The sequence below is a fragment of the Podarcis raffonei genome, chromosome Z (genome assembly GCF_027172205.1).
Source record: "Podarcis raffonei isolate rPodRaf1 chromosome Z, rPodRaf1.pri, whole genome shotgun sequence".
NCBI classification, from domain to species: domain Eukaryota; kingdom Metazoa; phylum Chordata; class Lepidosauria; order Squamata; family Lacertidae; genus Podarcis; species Podarcis raffonei.
In genome coordinates, this window is record NC_070621.1 from 35386072 (window position 1) to 35408014 (window position 21943).

At 41.6% G+C, this 21943-nt stretch overlaps 1 long non-coding RNA gene across 1 annotated transcript in view; it reads left to right on the forward strand.

Annotated features, from left to right (window-relative positions):
* LOC128406803 (uncharacterized) overlaps positions 1–21943 on the forward strand; it is a 75052-nt gene that overhangs the window by 40211 nt on the left and 12898 nt on the right. The gene's annotated exons all lie outside the window — the stretch shown is intronic.

The following is a 21943-nucleotide window of genomic DNA, read 5'->3' on the forward strand; positions in this document are numbered from 1 at the left end:
CCTTTAAAACATAGTGAGAGGCACAGTGAGACTTAGCTTCAAATGAGCTTCCTGGGGCAGCAAGAGCTCCACCCAACCCAGAAAAGCCTGCTGGCTGGCGAGCTCTATTGGCTAGCTTGGACCATCAATCAGTAAGCTTTGGAGGGTGGGCTCAACTTCCAAGATGCCTAGCAAGCTAGGCTGCACAAGGCAAGCAAATTAGGGGGAGCACACAAACGTTTAAAATTGATTTTTAATGACTTTGAAAGCAGGACAAAATGCATCCCATTTGAAGTTCAAACAGGACAGGGAATGCTGTTGTTCAAAAATGGGACCATCCTGTTTTTTAAGGGATGGGCGGCAACCCAAGAGAGTTACAGTCCAACTTCCCATCCCTGTCCATTGCAGCATTTAGCAATAATAATACTATTTATCACTGCCTCCCAGTCATCTAATACCTTTTTCATGCTGTTTTTGAGCACAGAATCCCCCTTGAAAGAGGGACTTGTTCACCCATTCTTTTTAAATGTACATGAATGATGCCATGTATATGGAAGACACCATATAAACAAAGAAGTAAGCAAGCAATGAGCTAAATAATTTGGTTTATGCCACAGTAAGTGTGTTAGTTGTTGAGGAAGGATGCTCTGGTGCCTAAGAATGAAGCAGTTTAGGACGTGTAAAGCTACAACGAGCTTTTGCTGCAAATGGTCACTACAACCAAAAAGAACAGTGAATTTTATGTAAGACCCAAAAGGCATAAAAAAGGATAAATCTCTCTGGAGTATTGCAGCACATCATTGGTCTCGTCCCGAGAATGTCCTTTTGTTCACCTTCTGCCAGGCTAACTCCGTTTACATGCAGAAATATTTCTGGTCTGCAACATTTGTGCTAAGAACTGGAGGGTCTTTTTAGGACTATGAACTGTGACGCTCCAATAACAAGAGTCCTTTCCTGGCTCAGTGGCCCAGAACAAAGGTTGCAATGGATGGGGAAGGGGTAGAGTTGGGAGAAAGAGGGAAAGTTCTGAATTAACCTGGGAGGATGATGTGCTCTGACAGTAGGAAGCAGCTACTCTCATGCTTTGCTGCAGTGGTAGGAGAAGAAATACAGGCTGAAGGCACAGCACAGGGTAGACAATAGAATTTCTGCTGAAGAATGGAAGAACCAGGGTCATGGAATTCTATACATGATGCAGAGGATGCACGTAGAAGAGATGGTTGTACAGTGTGACTATGTAGATGGAGGTTGAGCAGTTAATTCCATGCTATTTTGGTCTCACTGGTGCTGAATTATAGGTCTATACCATGCCATTCCACCCTACTCTATGCATTTTACTCCTGCCTTGCCGTGAGTGCTATCAACGTTTCCATGCAACTTTTGTGCAAAATACATATTTTTAGTGCACGACTTAGCTGTATGCAGTTTTCTGTGTGGCTTCACCATTGGCACATGCACCAATTTCAAACATCAACAATGCATGAAAAGTATACTTACATTTCCTCAGATGACTGAGAGGCTGTCACTGTAGAGCACTGTAGAGTGAATCCTACAATCCCTTGGCATCTTGCCCACCATCATCTTATACAAGCCTCCAAAAAGCTAAATGCCTTAAAAAAATCAATTTAAGAATGGTTACCTGCACCTGTGTGCTACATAGAATTATTGTCCTCTTTTGAGCCTCTTTTGAAGCTCAGCAACATGCTGAAGTAATACCCCATACTGCCAAATTCTCATTGAGCCAAGATTTGTTCAGTTGTGTTTGCTGCAGGGTGGTAGGATGGGAACAAGGGAAATAGCAAGTCACATCTTTGTGTGTGTGTGTGTGTGTGTGTGTGTGTGTGTTTGTGTGTGTGTGTGTGTTTTACACCTGATTTTGCTGAACGGCCGGGTAGTGTCAGCCAATTAATGTAACATCCTGTTAAAAGCATATTTGGGCACTCAACTCCATGCAATTCCTGTCATTCAAGGGGGAGAGTGGGGCCACACTCATTGGCCCCACCCACACTCAAGGGCCTGGACCTACCATTTCCATAAAGTCTGGAAAGTCTGAAGTGAGGAGGCTGTTCTCATTGCTAATGGAGATGATAAAAATACAAATACAATGCTGGAATGCAATGTGGTAGACAGAGCAGGCTTCCTGCTTCAGACATTCTGGGTCTTTGAATTATAAATAACAGAGCTCAGATTATACCTACTTCAATCAACTGTTGGAAAACCTTGTTGCATTTTTTGAAGCCATCGAGTTCATTTAACAGTAATGAATAAAAAATAGACCATGAATAAAAATAGACCAAGTTGTAATAAACTCATCTTGCCATTGCCTCTTATCTCTTATTCTTAATGAAAAATGTGAGTTTAGCCACTGAGCCAAGCTCCAACATTGTTTCTGACTGCTCCTTTATGGATGGGGTTGTGTGCACTCTCCATTTAGATGCCTACATAACCCTTACAGCAGTGACCTTATGAGAGGTTAGTTCTTTACACTATGCTTTCACCAAGTCATTCGTATAACGTAGTAAGAAAAAACAGGGTCTTATAGGATCTCATTCCATTTGATACTAATGGCCCTACCATTAGGCAAAGTGAGTCAACTGCCTCAGTCAACTTCTAGGAGAGAGTTCCCTGGCTGTTCCCACCTGTTGCAAGTCAGAGCTCTGTATTATACATGACCTGTATTAGCTTTTAGCGAAGTGCACAGCTCACCCCCCTAATAATAATAATAATAATAATAATAATAATAATAATAATATGGCAGTTTAAAGGAGACCTGATCTGATGCCCTGGGGTGATCTCAGCTGACCCAAGCCCTGAATTCTCCCCACTTCTCCTCACCACCAAACTGCCTTCCCTTTTGACAGTCCTGGATCACTCTGGATGAACCTGATCTGATCCTGAGTGGTACAGGGCTTCTCTAACCGGATCTGGTTGAATCCCAGGTTGACCCAAATTGGCCTAAGTCACTTTGGGATCTGGAACCCAGCTGGGTTTGGTGCACAGCCCTACTGGCTCCCTGAATTAAGCTAGCCTGCTGCCTCAGGTGCACTGGCGGATTCTCTTATGTCACTAGTACTGAAGGAAGACACTGCTGCCAATTCAGACAGCTTCTGTATGTCGAATAGGGAGGGAGAGGGAGCCATCTAGTCCCTCACCTCAAGGTGCAAAATGTCTTGGGCTAGCCCAGCGCATATACACATACACATTCCCCTTACATTATCCAAGAGATATGCTTACCCACTAACCTCTTTAATCTGAGATTATCCCAGAGTGTTCTCCATTCAACATTCAGTTGGATTTTGCAGACTTCAGAAAAAGAAAAGGTAGAAGAACCTTTCTTTTTTTTTCTTTTTTCTTTTGCTGCTCTCACTAATATTTTCATATATCTCTGTTAGCAGTAGTAGGCTTTACACAAAACTGTTACTAGCTGCGACAAAACAGTCTTAATAAGAGTTTCAGTGGCTCCTCGCCTATGATCTGATGCGTTACATATACTGTCACTCTTCAGCAAAACGCCTAGCACCTATATTAAGCTTTAAAAATACCAGTGTTTTTAAACAAAAACACCACTTTCAAATACTGTGCACAGATGACACATTGGAAATGAGATTTGCTTCCTACTGTGGAGAACTTCAGAGACAGGGAATGTTGCCAGACAGGTAAGGGCTTTTTCTGGGTTTTTTAAAAATCAATAATTTCATTGTTCTATTCTTTTTGTAAACCCCTTTTATAGTTTTTTTTTCTTTTTCTTTCAATCAAGCAGTGTATAAATCTTAGGAAACAAATTACAAAATATAGTAATTGCTTGATTAAAGCAGCCACAACAATTATTGGGGAAGGGCCATAAGCTCAGGAGTAGAGCATCTGCCTTGCATACAGAATATCTGATGCCCAGAGCAAAAACCCTGAGGAGCTGCTGGCAGCCAGTTGAATAACCTGGACTAATGGGCTGTCTAATGGTCACAGGAAGCTTCCTATGTTCCTATTACAGAAGCAGCAGCAGAAACAACAACCTGTTGCACTCCCAACATTTTAGACTACAGCTTCCATCAGCCCCAGCCAGCGCAACCATTCTCGTTGCAGTTCAAAACATCTGGAGCATATCAGGTTGGCGAATGCTGCCTTTTTCAGAGGCATTGATTTGCTTAGAGCGCTGTGTATTTCACGTGGCTGCCACTTTAGCAAGCTTTGCTCCCAAACACAAAAGCAGAGACTGAAGAGGTTTTCATCATGTACCGTATTTTTCGCACCATAGGACGCACCGGACAATAGGACGCACCTTGTTTTAGAGGGGGGAGAACAAGGGAAAAAAATTCTTCCACTCTCTGCCCAGCGCCCCTTCAGCGAAGCGGCAGGAAGCGCTGCGCAGAGAGTGGGAGAATTTTCCCCCTCTTGTTTTCCCGCTCTAAAACAAGGTGCCGTTTAAGGTGCGTTCAGGCGGCTACCTTGGAAGCCTGGAGAGCGAGAGGGGTCAGTGCGCACCGACCCCTCTCGCTCTCCAGGCTTCAGGTTCCTTTCGACCTGCTCTTTGGGGCTGGCGGGGGGAAGCCCACCACCAGCCCCAAAGAGCAGGTCAGGGAGCAGCGGAAAGGCGCAGCAGAGAGGCTGCTGCCATAGTCACGCGTCACTTCTCCAGCTGGGAGAGGGTCGCGGGGCTATGGCTTCTTTAGCCCCGCACGCGCTCTCCTGGCTGGAGAGGTGACGCACAGCTATAGAGGCTCCTGCCATAGCCGCGCATCACCTCTCCAGCCGGGAGAGGGTCGCGGGGGGCTTCTTTAGCTCCGCGCGCACTCTCCCGGCTGGACAGGTGACGCGCGGCTATGGAGGCTCCTGCCATAGCCGCACGTCACCTCTCCAGCCAGGAGAGGGTCGCGGGGGGCTGCTTTAGCTCCGCGCGCGCTCTCCCGGCTGGAGAGGTGACGCGCGGCTATGGAGGCTCCTGCCATAGCCGCGCGTCACCTCTCCAGCCGGGAGAGGGTCGCGGGGGGCTGCTTTAGCTCCGCACGCGCTCTCCCGGCTGGAGAGGTGACGCGCGGCTATGGAGGCTCCTGCCACGCGGGGCTATGGTGTCTTCGCTCCATAGGACGCACACACATTTCCCCTTCATTTTTGAAGGGGAAAAAGTGCGTCCTATAGAGCGAAAAATACGGTAGTTGGCTGAAAGCCACTGAAACAGGGGAGTTTATCCTTCAGAGCGGTCCTTTTTCTTTATGTGAAAGGGATTATGCCTCTTGTGATTTGGTGCACTTTTAAAGTAGCCATGGCACCATAAATAATGCTTTAAGAGAGAGGAACGATTTAGGGGCTGAGCAGAAGGGCAATTTCAGAGAGCCTGGAAAGCACCTGAATTTTCGCAGAATCACTTAACCCTGACCCTTTTTCATGTGTCACAGCTACTAAAGTAGATGATTAATATTAGGAATATGATATCTTGGAAGAGTGCCAGTTGAAGGAAAGGACTAAGTATTTGAATTAATTCTACCAGCCATCTCACTTTGGTACGTATTTAATTTGACTGCATATTAAGAAGATAGATATGTCTATTATTGGGCAAGAAAGGGGCTTTGCTTGAATAATAACATTACACCCCATTTAGAAATGATGTAGTTTGGAAAATATGGCATTTACTGAACCTAAATGTAATTTGAAAGTGGTTTTAATATTGCTGGTGAAACCTCCGCCTTGACATACATTTTATGTTCATAAAAACGAAGAAGACTACAGCTGCATTTCTATGCACACTTACTACCTGGTAGCAAATTTAATTTAACTCCATGGGACTTCTGAGTAAACATGGCTGGGATCAGACTGGTCTGTGACTATGAAGAGCCATATGTGATGAAGAGCATGTTCCTGAGGTCTCAAGTAGGATCTCTGGCATTTCCTGTTAAAAATTCGTGGAGGACAATGCTACCAACAACTGCTAGTCATGCTGGCTCTGTCCTACCTCCACTGTAAAAGACATTATTCTTCTGGATATCAGCTGTTAGGAATAACTAGTGAATGAACTGCTATTGCACTCAGGTCCCGCTGGCAGGCTTCCTATTGGTATCTGCCTGACCACGGGAAGCTGTTCTTACAATCTCAGGCAGCAATACCTAAGAACTTAGCACAGCCCTGCTAGATCAGACCAACATCTGACTAGTCTAGCATCCTGCATCCCACACTGGCCACTCAGGTGCCTCCAAGAAACCAGCATGTAGGGCCTGAAGGCATTCAGTAGCATGCTATTTCACTTCCTCGTCATTACTAATGGCCATTAAGGGATTTATCCTCTGTGGATTATTTTAATCCCTGCTTTTAAAGCCATCAAAGATGACCATCAGCGCATTTTGTGCAGTGAATTAATTAGGTGCTGTGTGAAATTATATTGCATTTGACCCAAGTCTATTGCCAGTCAGTTTCACTGTGTGATCCCATCATTCTAGTATTATGAGGACAGCATAACTTCTCCCCGGCAACTTTCTCAACACAATGGTTTTGTTTGTTTGTTTCAGTGATAAAACTATGAATATGAAAAGAGATCACTAATGCATGAGAAAATGGCATGTCAACAGTACATTTACAATGGGCTGCTTATCTCATGAAGGATATCCATGAACATGATGTGATGGTGTTTCATTTTCTTGCAATGATAGGATCTGCCTAGTAAAGCAAACTGCTGGAATTACGCTGATATAATAGACCAACTATATTCAGGCTTGCGATAGGATAGAAGGGAAGTCATATAATGCTGCCCAGAAGCTGATCAACAGAAAATCAGTCACTGGGACAAATGACCAAGTGGAATAAGGGGTACCTTCAGCAACTATCCCTTCATTCAAGAATGGATCCATTGATAAATGAACATATTGGCCTACACATAAAGCATACAGGAGGAGGCTTAACAAAGTAGCAATAACTGCAGGTGTTGGCTGATCTTGTTCATCCTGATGTTTCTGTTAAACTAAAAATAGCTTGGATTTAAAGGACATGCCCCAAAACCAGGTAAATGTCTAAATTTCTCCCTCCTCTTACCCTCCTAGTATTCCCAAGGAGGAAAAGTGTGTGTGTGTGTGTGTGTGTGTGTGTGTGTGTGTGTGCATAAATCAAAACACGTTAACAAATAGAGGAATGTAAGATTGTTCCTCCACCTTCACTCACATTCTGCTTTGTCAAGAATAGGAAGACATTGGCTATGGCACTTCATATTTTTGCTCCTATTACTACTTTAGGAACGTGGCCTTATCTACTGTGATTCAAAGCTGGTCTTCAGCTGCAAAGTGCTACGTTAGAAAGAGAAGCTGATCTCATAGATATATATTCATTTATTAAATTTCTGTACCACCCTTCCTCTGAGGACCCCAAGGCAGTTTACAAGATAAAAACACTAAAATACATAACATAGTTAAGAAACAAAAACAATACCTTGCCCCCAATTCAAGTACATTAATGCCTTGGGTTACAGGCGCTTCAGGGTACAGACTCTGCTAACCCAGAAATAGTACCTCGGGTTAAGAACTTTACTTTAGGATGAGAACAGAAATTGCATGGTGGCAGCGTGGTGGTAGCGGGAGGCCCCATTCTAAAGTGGTACCTCAGGTTAAGAATGGACCTCCAGAACAAATTAAGTTCTTAACCCGAGGTACCACTGTACTTCTTACAACATAGTTTGCATACATTGTACTATATTTTTCTAACCTTGAAAAGTGAACCCAATGTACTTTTGTGTTCCAGAATGTCTATTAAGTAGGGCCTGTTAAATTGTTATGGAATATACCAAGGGCACCTGAAACTCCCCTCCACTCTTTAACAGACACGTTAACAAACAGAGGAACTGCACCGTTAAAATTTCATACTAGATCCCATTTTATCAAAGCCACATTGTTCAGTAAGTTATACGACTAAGATTCATTGGTTAAAAAGAATTTGATCCAATAACTAATTACATACCTTGCATACATTGCACTTCATATCTTCAACATAAATTTATGTTACCAGTGTGACTTACAATGTCGTGTTGTTGTTGTTGTTGTTTAGTCGTTTAGTCGTGTCCGACTCTTTGTGACCCCATGAACCAGAGCACTCCAGGCACTCCTGTTTTCTACTGCCTCCCGCAGTTTGGTCAAACTCATGCTGGTAGCTTCGAGAACACTATCCCACCATCTCGTCCTCTGTCGTCCCCTTCTCCTTGTGCTCTCAATCTTTCCCAACATCAGGGTCTTTTCCAGGGAGTCTTCTCTTCTCATGAGGTGGCCAAAGTATTGGAGCCTCAGCTTCATGATCTGTCCTTCCAGAGACTTACAATGTAGTATGAAACAATAAAAGTATTTTTAGAAGTAAAATAAAACATACAAAATAACAAACATAAACATCACCGATCAATTCAAACAGATAGAGCACTTTAGATTTTACTAAGTTAAAAATCTTAATATTAGCTATTCTTAAAGGCCCAGGGGAGGAGAAATGTTTTTGCCTGGAGCTGAAATAATAGTGATGATGGCAATATTATTAGTAGTAGTGGTAGTAGTAGTAGTAGATAAGATGATGATAGTAGTAGTAGTAGTAGTAATAATAATAATAATAATATACTCCTGTGTGTGAAAGAATAGGAAATATGTCTTCCATTATGATGCCAGCTGAGAGGTAAGCAAGCATCATCTAGAAACAATCAATGTTCTTTTATTTAAGAACTCATTTTTGTATATAGATCTAATAATTCAATAATTTTAGAAGTACACTCAGTCAAGTAAATAATATACAATTCATCAAATAAAATGAAAGAAACTACGGGTTTTTTTATTATTATTACATGCTAAGTGTTAAGGCATCAACTACCCAAGGTTATAATATTTCGTTTCCAACAGTAGAACACACTGACTTGCTAGAAAATTTTGTCTTTACAATAGAAGTTGAGTGCCCTACATAGTTCATCTTTGAGTTGCCATTCTGCTGTTTGATGTGATAAGGGTTGGCAGGTCCAGCTGACAGGTTCCCATGATATTTGGAGGTCTTTAGAAGAGGATGCATGTTAGGCATGTGGTCATTGCTGTAAAGTTTTAGAAGCTCTGATCTCTGCCAATTCAAAATTCCAAGTCTCTCATTACTTTCCCACCAAATAAAGGTTAAAGCATCCCAGAGCACAAGTACTCTTTAATGAAGTAATTATGAAATTGGTATTACGTAATGAGGCAATATGTTCTAAGAATAAATATTTATGAAGCGGCTCTGAGAACAGACATTGCATTTGATTAAACTTCCACATCCCATATGTTCATTGCTACGTTCATTGTGGGTATCAAAATGAGAGGGCACATTTGAGATGTAGTGGATAGTTTGCTGATTCAAGTTGCCATAAACTGGGCCTAATGAAGAGCAGTCAACATTTGACTATTTTAATGTACTTACAGATAATCCAAGCTGCATAACATTTCATTATCTGCCCCCTCTTTTCTTGAATTCAGGCAAAAATGCCCCAACCTACTGCTGCAAAGGGGATGGAATCATGTGGCCAGTGGAGTCAATCACTCTAGGACATGCATGGGCTTTTTAAAGGTCCGGCACCCACTCAGGGTCTGTCTCTTTCTTCCAGCCAGACAGCCTGCCCACCTTCCCTTTTATTAGCCGATTGCCCATTTGACATCTAATGAAGATTTTTGTGCGTGTGTTCCATCACCTTTTTACCAGCTACTCCATATTGCTGCTCCATATTGGCCTGGATGGGTTTCATTTGATGTAGGGGTAGGTAGCACGGGCAGGGAGGTATATTATACCGTAGACCTTGTAGGGAATCAGAGGCACTATTTAGATGAGGAGCACTTGAGCATTGATCCTCACATTGCTACCTGGGATAGCTTGGGATAGGGGGGTATATGTTTATGGGTGTTTTTTTGGCTCCGGAACCTGATCAGCAGAGATAGGGTGGACTAGCAGAATGCCCTTTGATATGGCACTAAGAAGCCCAATACTGTCGAAGGGGCTTGAACATGGGTAGCATTGCTTAAGTGATAGGCGTTGGTGATTTTCTCTTCTACGTTCTCAGATCTGAGTTACCTGCAGGTAGAGATGGAAGAGCAATTCAATTCGGTATGCATTTAAGGCTGAATATATCAAATTTGCATGGTCTGTAACAATATGCAGGCTGAAACACAGCTATCCTTTGAAATCCGCACTTATCTGGATTTTTCAATGAAGCCCTCCAGCCAATGTTTATAAACGTGTATATATTAATTGTACATAAAAATGAAGAAAAAAATGAAGTGAAAGCAATATACAAGAACACATCGTATTAGAGGAAATTGCTTGCAAAAATGTGTGCATCAATCGAAACTGCATATAAAAATGCGTTAATTAGGGTAAAAATTCACACTAAATGATAAATTTTGCTAATTGCTTCAAAATGTAGAAAACTGAATTTTGGAATGGGAAAATTCCAAAACTGAGAGATCTGAAATTGGCAAGTCTGAAGTAGAGTTTATTTGCTGCAGACCTTCTATATGTTGTGATCATTTAACCATAAACTTGTCCTGTGTCTTTATTCTGAGTTTTGGGGCAAGTAGATGCTAAGCATCATATTACCAGAGCTCATGGATTTGTATCAATTTGGATTTCTGGTCAATTTCAGTTTCCAGCTGAAATATTTTGGGATAATGTCTGCCTGCTCTGACAATAAAAGGCAATTTCATGTACCAGTTAGTAGGGATGTAAACCTGCACATTTTTTATTGTGATGCTAGGTATGGGATTTCTGAAGATGTGTTACATAACACATGGTTGGGTGATGATGCACTATAGTTGTGGATCTAATTTAATGCAAAGTATCCCGCCAATAACCTTCTGCTTCCACTCATCCCTTCCCTTTCTTCCCTCTGACTGGTCTGTGAGCTCAGAGGAGCCATCTATGCTGGAAGAGCCAAAGACAATGATTCTGTCATTGTTTCGTTTACCTCGTTTACTTTGGGGCACAGGGAGAAACAGACAATATATGATTTACTGTCTTATAGTTTGTCCCAATATTACAGAATCTTTGGTTCTGAACGTGTTTGACTTGAAATCTTAATTATATAGTCATCTCCAGCTCCATATATATTAAAGCTTTTCTGCAGAGCTAAAAAGCTGCTGATTTGACTGGCGTGATTTGCATGTCATTAGCAAGAGACCTGGTGCCCTCCAGTATCCACTAGCATTTCCGCGGGCTCTTGCCTCCCCTAGCAGTGGTTTTGTGTTTTTGCTTGTGGTATTGCTAAGATGGAAGAGGCAATAAATTACCCTTATTACCTTAATCATCACAAGATTGCTGAATAAGCTTCACTCCATCATACAGAAATCACATCCCAGCAGCTGCTACAGCTCTTTAAGATTAGCTGCTGTTTCCAAGCAGCAAGGATATGAGTCAATCAATATAAAAAGCATTACGATTGCACAGAGTACCACATGCAACAGACTCTTGCATATAGTTCAGGCTCTGATTGTATCTCTAGAGAGTTTACACATCTGATGTGAATTAATACAGTAATAGGATCCTTGGAGGCATTTTCATTGCAAATTGCAAATGCAAATCAGTGTGATAGGCCAGATTTTTCTTATACTTCCTCTTGAAATACATTTCTCGTACCAGTGTCTCACTCTCAATTTTGTAACAGGACTTGGAATTGTGCTCAAATGAATAGCGTTGTGGAGATGAAAACAGTTATGCTAAGTGCCTAACAAGGGGAAATGGCCAATCTGTTGCCCAAGGGATCAAATACAATAGGAACATCTACTAGTAAAGGCAGCTCATCCAGAGAATCATCATCTTGGCCAGCCTCTTCAAAATATGGAAACAAACTGGCAATTTCAGGGGCTGCAATTTTCAATCTGACTGGCATCTCTTAATAATTCATTTTGGTGCATTGTGCTCACTGTAAGATATATCTGTCAGCAAATAAACTTGTTATTAATGGTAGTAGTACAGCTCAGTTAACCATGGGTCACCTTCACCCTAACCATATTAGTTCAGCAATATGGTACAAAGTCCAGCAAAGGGGCTCTCTGCTGGTAGGAAAACCATTTCTGCAGAAATGGTGACTCCAGCCAGTGTCGGCCCAAGATACTTTGTCACCTGGGGTAAACCACTAAATGCCCGGCCCCCTACCAGGGAAGAAAGGGTGAGTGGAGATCTGCACTGGGAACAAGGGTCGGGGCAATGAAATCATCCTTCTCTGATGGTTGAAGTGGGGAGCTGAAGTCCATTGTTGTGCAGAAAGGAGCCTACTCTGAATCATGCTGTGTGTGTGCAGAACTCAGGAGACCCCAGTGAGCAGCTCCCACCATTTCCTCCTTAGGGGTGGGAGGATACCAGCAGTGCCTCCTATTTGGCGAGAAGCCACTGTGGAGGCAGCCCTGAAAAGCGGCCTCTTGGCAAAGAGGAGGCACTGATTATGGTCTCCTACACCCTTGGGGAGGAAATGGTGGAGGCTGCCCTCTGGAGTCTCCAGGGAGTGTTCCGCAACCATTGTCACTGCGGCAGTAGGTGACACATTCCTTGGAGGCCAGACCTGCTGCCCTTGTGGATTCTGCTGCCCGAGGTAGTCACCTTACCTTGCCTCATGCATGCACCGGCCCTGACTCCAGCCATTAAATATTCATTTGAGATTGTTCCCATTTGAAATATTATCTTTTTTATCTCTACTGCTATCATTAGAGAATATCAATAAGGGAAACCATTGTACTATCAGAAATGTCCTTTGGATATTTTTAATGCATTGTTAACAGTTTATACGGTGTGTGGGGGGGTTATATTCTGATGGGCAATAGATAGACTGAGTTTATCTTTGTGATGCAACAGGGTCAGGTGACTTGTTAACCTTTGCAAACCATGATGATGTTTCTATCCTTGCTCAGCAATATCCCATTTTCATAGGGCTTCTTCTCTAACCTAGTCAGGTAGTTCTTAATTCCTTCAAGAACATGTGTGAAGCTTCATCAGCAGGCTGTCAACTTAGCCCTAATATGGTGCCGTGCACTGGATCCATCACTTGTCTTCAGAAACACAAACAATCTGAGCGACTTATGATGCCATCCTCCAATTGGGTTTTATCAACTGCAAATGCTAAGTTGATTATCATCACGGGGCAGCTCAATGCTGAAGAACATTATCTGGGACTTTATTAGCCTTGGCAGCACCATCTCTAATGACAGCTCTTTGGATCAAGAGACATCAAAAGAATACAAAAGGAAAGCCAGGCTTTTGAAATACTTTGCCACAAGGGTACTCCACCAGCATACTATCCAACTGTCAACAGAACTGATCATCACTTTTACATGGGTGTGAAATATGGACAGATCACTGCAGGCATATCAAGCAACTTGAAAGATTTCACATGTGCTATCTAGTAGGTCTTCTGGCAAGGTAGTGTCAGATTTTGCACTTGTTGGAAATAATAATAAAAAACAGACCAGCAAGGCATTTATCATTAAAGGCCAGCTTTGATGTGTGTGTGTGTGTGTTTAAAACTGACCTGCCCAATGCAAGACTTTCAGGCTACGCTTTCCACAGAGGGCTTGTCCTTCTGGTTGGCTGTCTCCATTTGTCACTTGTTTGGTCACCCAGCATGCTTGGTGTTGTCAAAGCAGCTTGGTCACTATTACCATGCATATATGCATCATAGCACCAGAAGCATGCTATGTATTGCACCAAACTCAAATATTATCCCTCTGTAGAAGACTTAGAGTTTCCCTTGACATTGCCCTTGTCTTTGCAAATGAGTGATTGGATAAAGACATTTCTCTACCTTTGGAAGAAGAAACCTATCATGGTCTCAACGCTGGACAAAGCAAGCAAGGAAGTACAAGGACAGGGGTCAGCAAACTTTTTCAGGAGGGGGCAGGTCCACTGTCCCTCAGACCTTGTGGGGGGCTGGACCCCCCCTCTCCCAAAAGCAACCCCCTCCCCAAAGGACCCCTGCCGCTGCCACTCACACCGTTGCCGCCTCATCTCTGGCAGTGTTTTCATCGTACTCTGCCTCTGCACAGAGCCCATGCTGTTAGCCTGGGTGCCAGAGGCAAGCCTTTGTGCTGCTGCCACTTCCTTCTGCTCGGCTTTTTCTGCACAACCACCTCTGAGCGCCGCCACTTCCTTCCTGCTGAGGTGGTCAGCAGGTCATTAGGAAGCAGCCCAGCAGGAAGAGCCGAGCGGGAGGAAGTGTCGATGGCACGGAGGCCGTGTCAGCGTAGCCGCCCACCCAGAGGCGTCTGCGGCTTCTGATTGATTGCAGGAGCTTCCTGCAGCCAATCAGAAGCCTTGTCGTGGAAGTCAGTCCCCACGCGAGGCCTCCGCGCTGCATCGCTTTAGCACAGGGACTGACTGAGTGGGCAACAGAGTCCACTAGGTTCACAGGCTGGATTAACGAGCCCGGCGGGCTGCATCTGGCCTGCGGACCTTAGTTTGCCGGCCCCTGCACAAGGCTGAGATCCAGAGGAGACCAACAATTTGTTCTGGGGCAAGAAAGTCTGGTAAGCAAGTAGAATCCTAGACCCTTGCAGGAATTGTAACAGAGGGGGCTTGAATTGACAATCTAGTACCAGTTGAAGGCTTTTAAAAATTGCACACTTTCCCCAAACAGGTTTTATGGTCCTTTTTTTTTTAAAAAAAGTCTCAATTCGGGAGTGGGAAATGCAGGGAATGTTGGTGTTTTCAATGTGGCGAATCTCAAGCAGCTTCGTTATCTCTGATTGGGCCTGTAAAAAGTAATTTTTAGGGGAATAAGTGGGTGACTCTAGGCAGGGGCGGGTAGCTAACAAAGAGTTTGCAGTAACAGCTTGTCTGCTGCAAAACTGGGACATGTTTCCCACTCTTCAGTTAAAAGTTTTTATCTCTCAGTCCCTTTTCCCTCAAACTGGGCTCAATGCTTGTGCAGGTACTGACAAAAATGGTTCCCATTGAGTTATTAGACTAGTTTCATTCATTCATTTAAGTGCTGTAAATTATTTGAACTAGGAAAAAGTGACTCTCTAATTTAAGGTCTTACACTTATCACAAATTCTTTAACACAATTTACTGTCTTAGAAATAAAACACAAGACATGTTTTAATGTGCTCAATGACTGCATTATATTGTTACATTTTAAACTTGTATCACAAGGTGTTGACAGTTTAAAAAGAATATAATCTCTGAGTATTTTCCCCCAAAATTAGCCGTTACAGAAGACATTTGCCCTGCCCATTTCAAACAAATATATTTGACACTTCAGAGTAAAAAGGATTAACCCACCCCACCCACTCCCCAAACCAAAACTTCATAGCACAGAGGTACTTCAAAGTGATGATGTTTAAGAGGTATTAAATAAACATAAGCAACTGCACAAAGTATTGCAAAGCAAAAACAAGGTGTTTTTTTAAACAACAACAAAGAAGTTAGGATCTGTTGATGACCAAATCTGAAATCACCAAAACTAATTTTAATTTGCAAATAGGGAAACGTTGGTATTATACACAAAGGTTTTCAACATTTTAGTGCATGACATTTGCAATGTACTTTTGATATCTATCATATTAAATGCTATCATCCAACTCAGAATTATGTGCTAACCTGCACTCAAATAAATGATGACAATTTGCACTAGATGGCAACTTAACAACATCTTGACAGGAGGCTGGAATTTACGTAAATAACTAGGTTAGAGAGAATTGTTGTGTTTTATGGTATCTCTGAAGAAGTTTTAGTGGAAATAGTTTTTGCTCACAAAGAGTATTTACTTAGATCTGGGGAACATCAACTATCTCAGAAGACTAAAATATGCTTTCAGACATCCATGCAATGTTTAGGCAGCCCTCTTTAAATAAGACATGGAAGTGGCAGGTGCAGTTACATGAAGCTCCCAAATACAGTATTTCTTTGCTTTCTACAGTGGTGGATGGCCCAGCATGTTCCCTTTTTTTTTTTTTTGCCTGAAAGTGAGGTTATTTCCAGAAATCACTGACCATTCACAGCTTCTGGGCAAAAGGAGGAACAGACCTGGGGAACACCGTGTAATTTGCTGCCTTTATGGGCGCAATAGTGGTGTAATTAATACATTTGCCTATACATAAGCACAACTGATGCATATATTCCTTATGAAGGACTACATATCTCAGCACACTTTACTTCCATACAATCAAGTGAGGCATTCATGGGTGGACTGCTATTATAAATGGTATTGGTGATTCGTGTACTGGGCAATGTGGAGTGATTTCCTCTATATGCTGCTAAGTGTCTCACTTCCAGAGCTGCAAGGGGAAGGAGGATAACAGTGGAGATCGAGTTGTAAAGTTTTGTTTTTACTTTTACAAGCGCCTGCAGTATGTTATAAAAGGGGCGATTTCATGCTATGTATTTATTCGACTCTATAAAATCTTTTTATCCTTTCTCTTTTTTGAATACACTATGGCACATGGGAAGCAAGGACAGTTTCTTTTGTTAAAGAGAAGTGTCAATACATTAGACACTGGAATCACTGCTGTGGGTATTTTGTTGTTGTTCTCCAACCTTGTTTAGACATGGTGAAGGAATGCCACAAAGGGACAACTTTCATGCAATTATGAATTGATTTCACTCTGCCATAATCAAGTAGATATTAATATAGCATTTTTTAAAAGCAGAAGTTAATAAAATATCCTCATGTTAATTACTGAAACTCTTACATGCATACTGTACTGTCATAAGGTTACTACATTTACCAACCTGTCCTCTATAGTTAGGCAAAACAGCTAACTAAGTAACTTGTGAGTTCTAACAGCCAGGTTGCCAAAATTCATGTAGGATGACTGTAGGAAGTTTAGGCTTCCTTTCTCTGCTGGACTGTATAAAAACATTTAACAGCACTTTGTAGGGCAAAGGCCTTAACGTGACCTGTCACAGACTTATTTTGAATATGCTCCTATGAACCTACACTATGGGCCTTCCTGCATGTCTCACCCTAAAGTGGCTTATGGCCTAACACGTTTGCTCTCTCTGTGCCTACTCATAATATCAGGAATGGAATGAATGGAAGCAAGGCAAGAGTTGCACTACAGAATGGTTGGGCATCTGACCCGAGGATGAGTTCTACCCTAAAAGCACGGGCAGCTGGTACATTAGGGCAAATGGGGCATTACCCACCAACCTCATTCTGCTGTCAGCCTTCCTACTTGCAGCATGTCCAGGAGTAGTGGGCTTGGTATAATTCAGCAGGGAGGACAATGGGGACAAAACTAGAATTAGCTGACTCTGTCTACTATTGACACCAGCTCTAGCTACCGATGTTCTCCTTGCCTTCTACCCTGCCCATTCCAATGAGAGCCAATCACCACTGTTTAATAGTGTTATTGAAATTACCTGCAACTACCACATTTTTTCTTCTTCAAAAAGGTGCCTACACATTTCCACTAAAACTCAGATTAAATGTATAATTAGAGCTGTACAAAAATGTTTAGTAAAAGTGGATGGATTTTCTTACACAATTTAATCCATAAGAGCTTATTTTGATAACTTTTTTTAAAAAAAGTTCCTTATGGCAATCTATCCCCAAGTAAAAGTTGCTTGTTCGTGAACAACCAGCGAACCAGAAGGTGGGCTGTGGCTGCTGGAAAATGTGCCACAAAGGTTCTAGACAGCAAAGCACAAAAGCCCATGAGCTCCTGGCTCAGGTGTTATGCATGTTCCAGATAAAACACACTGTGTGACACTTAAGAGAGCAAAAATGCCATCTGAACTGGTCTCTTGTTACATGAAGGTCTCAAGAAGCAATGATCAAGCAAGCTCAAATAAAATATAAGCAAGGTTGTAATCCTAGACATCTGACATATTGGAGATCTATGATTAGACCTCCCATCCCTTAATTTACGTTAAAAGCAATTGTGGGGGGAGGAGGGATGAATTAGATCAGGACTATAGTACCTGAGCTGCTCTTTGCCCTATTAGGGAAAATGTGTGTGTACCCATATGTTTTCCCTAAGAGGAGAAATAGCAGCAGTATATGTGATTTATTTCATTTTCTGTATTTCTGTTCTTTCTGGAAAGATACATTGAAAAGACACTTAGATTGGGAACACACACCATGGGGGAAAGGGTTTAACCTCCTTTCCCTGGTGTTACGATCCCAGTCCTATTCAGGGGCCCTGGAGATCTGAACACAGAACAACAATATCTAGTCTAGCATGGCCCTATGTTTTTAGACAACTTAATTTTGTGGTGGGAGGAAGGAATGTGTGTAGCTATACTGCATTCTGAGGTAGTACATATAGTGATATATGCAGATGTAAAGGCAAAACATTTAATTATGTGACATTTATGTATAGCTGTGATAAGCTCTGTAAATAGGGGTCAGTTGAAACAAGGAAGCTTTATTCACCATGACCTACATATACAGCTCAGAATGTACCGTTTAAAGTGGCTTGTTTAGAAATTCTTCATAGTGGTTTAATTTTCAAATAAGGAACTTTGCCTAAAAGGGCTTTTTTGGTCTTGTTTGAAACTGGTACAATGATATTTAAGATGTCACTCCTCAACAAGAGAAGGGCAGTTGTATGAGAGCATAGCCTATTATACGTTATGCTTATATGAATTGTACATCTTTTTGCCTTTTGAGAAATGTTAAGATGCAAAGCACTTAAAAAGATTAAGTGTTGTGCTCAGCAGAGTTCCACGTGCGCTGGGGCAAAACAGCAGAAAGCCATTTAAGCGGATCCCCCAACCCTCTCTAAAGCTGCGACTGGGGTTTGAAGGACCTGCTGGAATAGCAAGGAAGGTTTTGTGTGAGGCTGTAGGTGAAAGTGGTGAAACTGGTTGCCCCCTCCCTTCATTCAGTAGAAGTGCTGCTCGATCCTGGTTCCCACTGCAAATGGAAGAATCCTTTCCGTTCATGGAAGGACAAGTTGGGAACCAACTCAATGTTTTTAGTTAATAAATTTAAAATATGAATGCATGCTAATATTCTGCTATATTCTAAATACATTTCATGTTAAATGTATGTGAGTGCTAGATTCCTAAGCGGTATTTCAGTGGTTGCATAAAGCTCCAGTGATTAACTTTCCATGAATAATTTGAGGCCTAGTCACCCCATCCAGTCCCTCTGCTTACAAGGGAGTTTGGTAGAAGGTTTCCTAGGAATATCTATTTGGAAATATATCTTCAATAATTCCCCCTCTTAATATTAGAAAATAAGGCAAATACTGTTCAGAAAAAGGTGCTATGACCTCCAGACTATGCTTTTACTAGGTCACCAGGTAAACATATGACAAGAGTGGGAATCATATCAATAACAAAAGCAAGGCTTTTTGTTTTTAAATCTGCATTTTCAAATAGAATAAAAAGCTATCAAAAGACTCTGTGACCGAACATAATATTCAGAAAATACTTTTTAGACTTTATAGATACAAGCTTCCTATATTTACAATATATCTTCTTCTAACACCGCCACCCCCCATTTCCCCTTTAAGAGACATGTCCATTAAATTACATAACATGTTCCAAATGTGGAATAACATGACTGGGCTAGTAAAACTGAAGCATCAGGCCATCTTGCATCTTTTTGGACTTGCTCTTTGTCAGAATTTGGTTCTGTAAAATCTCTGGTTGCCAGCTACCAGGCTGCTCAGAAGCATGGCAGGAAACAGAAAAAAACAACAACGCAACTGCCATAATAATTAACATTAGTGCAAAAAAAAAAAAAAGTAGTATGTTCACAGATGCTCTAATAATCACTTTAACATTTTGGCTTTTAAATTCTAGCAAATTGCTTCTTCTTTTTCTGAGATTCAGTACATTGTTTCAAAATACTGTGCATTAGAAAATATACACTTTGCCCATATAAGTGGCTTACCAATTTGGCTTTATGTACTAAACACATTTTGACATGAGTTTGAAAACGTAGACTAGACAAAAGCAATTTTTTGCCTTATGCCTACTAGTCAATTCTCAACAGAGTGCGAGGTAACAGCAGAATGCCATTTCTTTAACTAGAAACATTTGTGTTTCTAAGAAAGATGTCTAGCAGGGGTTGGGGAACCCGTGGCTCCCATATGTTGTTGGTACTCCCACAAACCCTAGCCAGCAAAGCCTACATGGTTTTTTCATTCCTTGAATTCAAACTTGTGAGTAGCCTTGACCCAGACATGTGGGTCTTAAGTAGCTGCAGGATGTAGAACCTGACCTCATATGCTGCTACCCATCTAAACAGGCTGGTTCCATTCTCTTTTGGACAAGTAGCGCAAGAAAATTGAATACTGCATGGACAAAAAGCGGCTGATAATTCCATTATAATATAAGCTATTTAGTGGTGAAGTACAATAATTTGTGGGTAACTGATTTTTCTTTAAAAAAACCAAACAAACCAGTATACACCACTTATTTAAAATGCAGCAAGTTTACAGCAGGTGGGAAAGTTTAAATAGAATGATTATACCCCTTGTATATATAACACTGAATCTAGCCACCCCGTCCCAACCAAAGAAAAGAATGTATAGTTGCTAGAATGTCAGATGAGGAAGACATAGTCTGAGCTCCTTGTTTAGCTTCAAAGTTCACTGGGTGACCCTGAGCCAGTTGTTCTCTCTGTCAATCCCACAATATGTGGATGTTTTGAGGATAAAAACCCTTCACCCTTTGGAGTAAAAATGGGATACATAGTGTTGTTAATAATACCCCCTTTCCCCGGCTAGGAAAACAATGTATGCTTTTTGTGATATTTTATTGAGAGGGACATTTAGTGGAAAACGATAGTGAAAGCAGCTTTCACTACAAAATCAGGCCGCCGTGAGTATTATGGCTCTTGCCGAAGCTCACAGTCTAGGTTGATTTTGTTCCTGACAGTTTTGAGCACCAGCTGACCTCCCCTCCCTCATACAGAATGCACATCAGTTGCTCCTATATCAGTTGCACATCATGGCTCCTATAAACTCACTGTTGTAAGGTACTTTGCACATCTGAGTGTTTCTCTTTAATCATCTGCAGTAAAGAAAAAATATTCCATCATATACAACACACCATATCCTCCTGAAGTGTGCATACATGTGTGTGTGTGGTGGTGGGGGGCGCGTGTGTGCACGGAATGAAACAGAAAATGTGTTAGGCGCAATTTTTACAGTGCGTTACTACACATGTGGCATACTCAAAGGACAGCTTTTGGGCTGATCAAAATGTAGTATGGTCAAAATGCCTCAAATACACATGTGTGTGTTTGTGTGATGTGCTAGGGAGCACTATATAGAGTATCTCTTTTCCCCACCCCGCTACAACTATTTTAGCTCATTGCCTGGGTCATCTCATCTCAACGTGTACTATTATAGCTTTTATATAGCATGTTTGATTGTATCTAGAGAATCTAATTCTGATTACCTTCATATTAATAGATTATGTTTCTGAAAGCTTTAACAAAGGCAAATGAGTTTTAGAACCATCAAAATAGGTAAGAATTTTTCCTCCAAATATCCATATAAAGTTCATGTAAGTGCATAATTAGAAAATACATCTTTAAATAGAGTCAAAAACATATTCTGCAAATGATATGGTTTAACTTTGGTACAATCCTATGTTCTCATTCTTAAAAAAAATTTTTTTTAGCAGTGATAAGAAGCCATATATCTTTCTACGACTGATGCTGTAGATTTGCGATAAAGTTTAACTGAAACCAAAATAGCTGAATCCATCATGCTTAAAACTTGAGAGATAAGATTCTAAAGAAATTGATGGGGGCTGTACAGTGCTTTCTCAGGCTTACAAAAAAGGCCTGTTATGATGTGTGCTGTATCAGCTTCAATCTGAATTAATTAATATGCAAATTTTACTTTTTTCCTTTCATGTCAAAATAAGAACTGCCAATGGACTCCTGTCCTCTTTCGTTGACCAGATCTTTTGATGCTGCTTGTTTTAAAAGCAATTTTGTATGTTATTCATCTCCATTCATATAAACCATTCCCCACACTTTTAGGAACAATCTACTGCACACCCTCCCTGAAATTCATGGGAGCTGCATAAAAACATAGTAGATTGACAT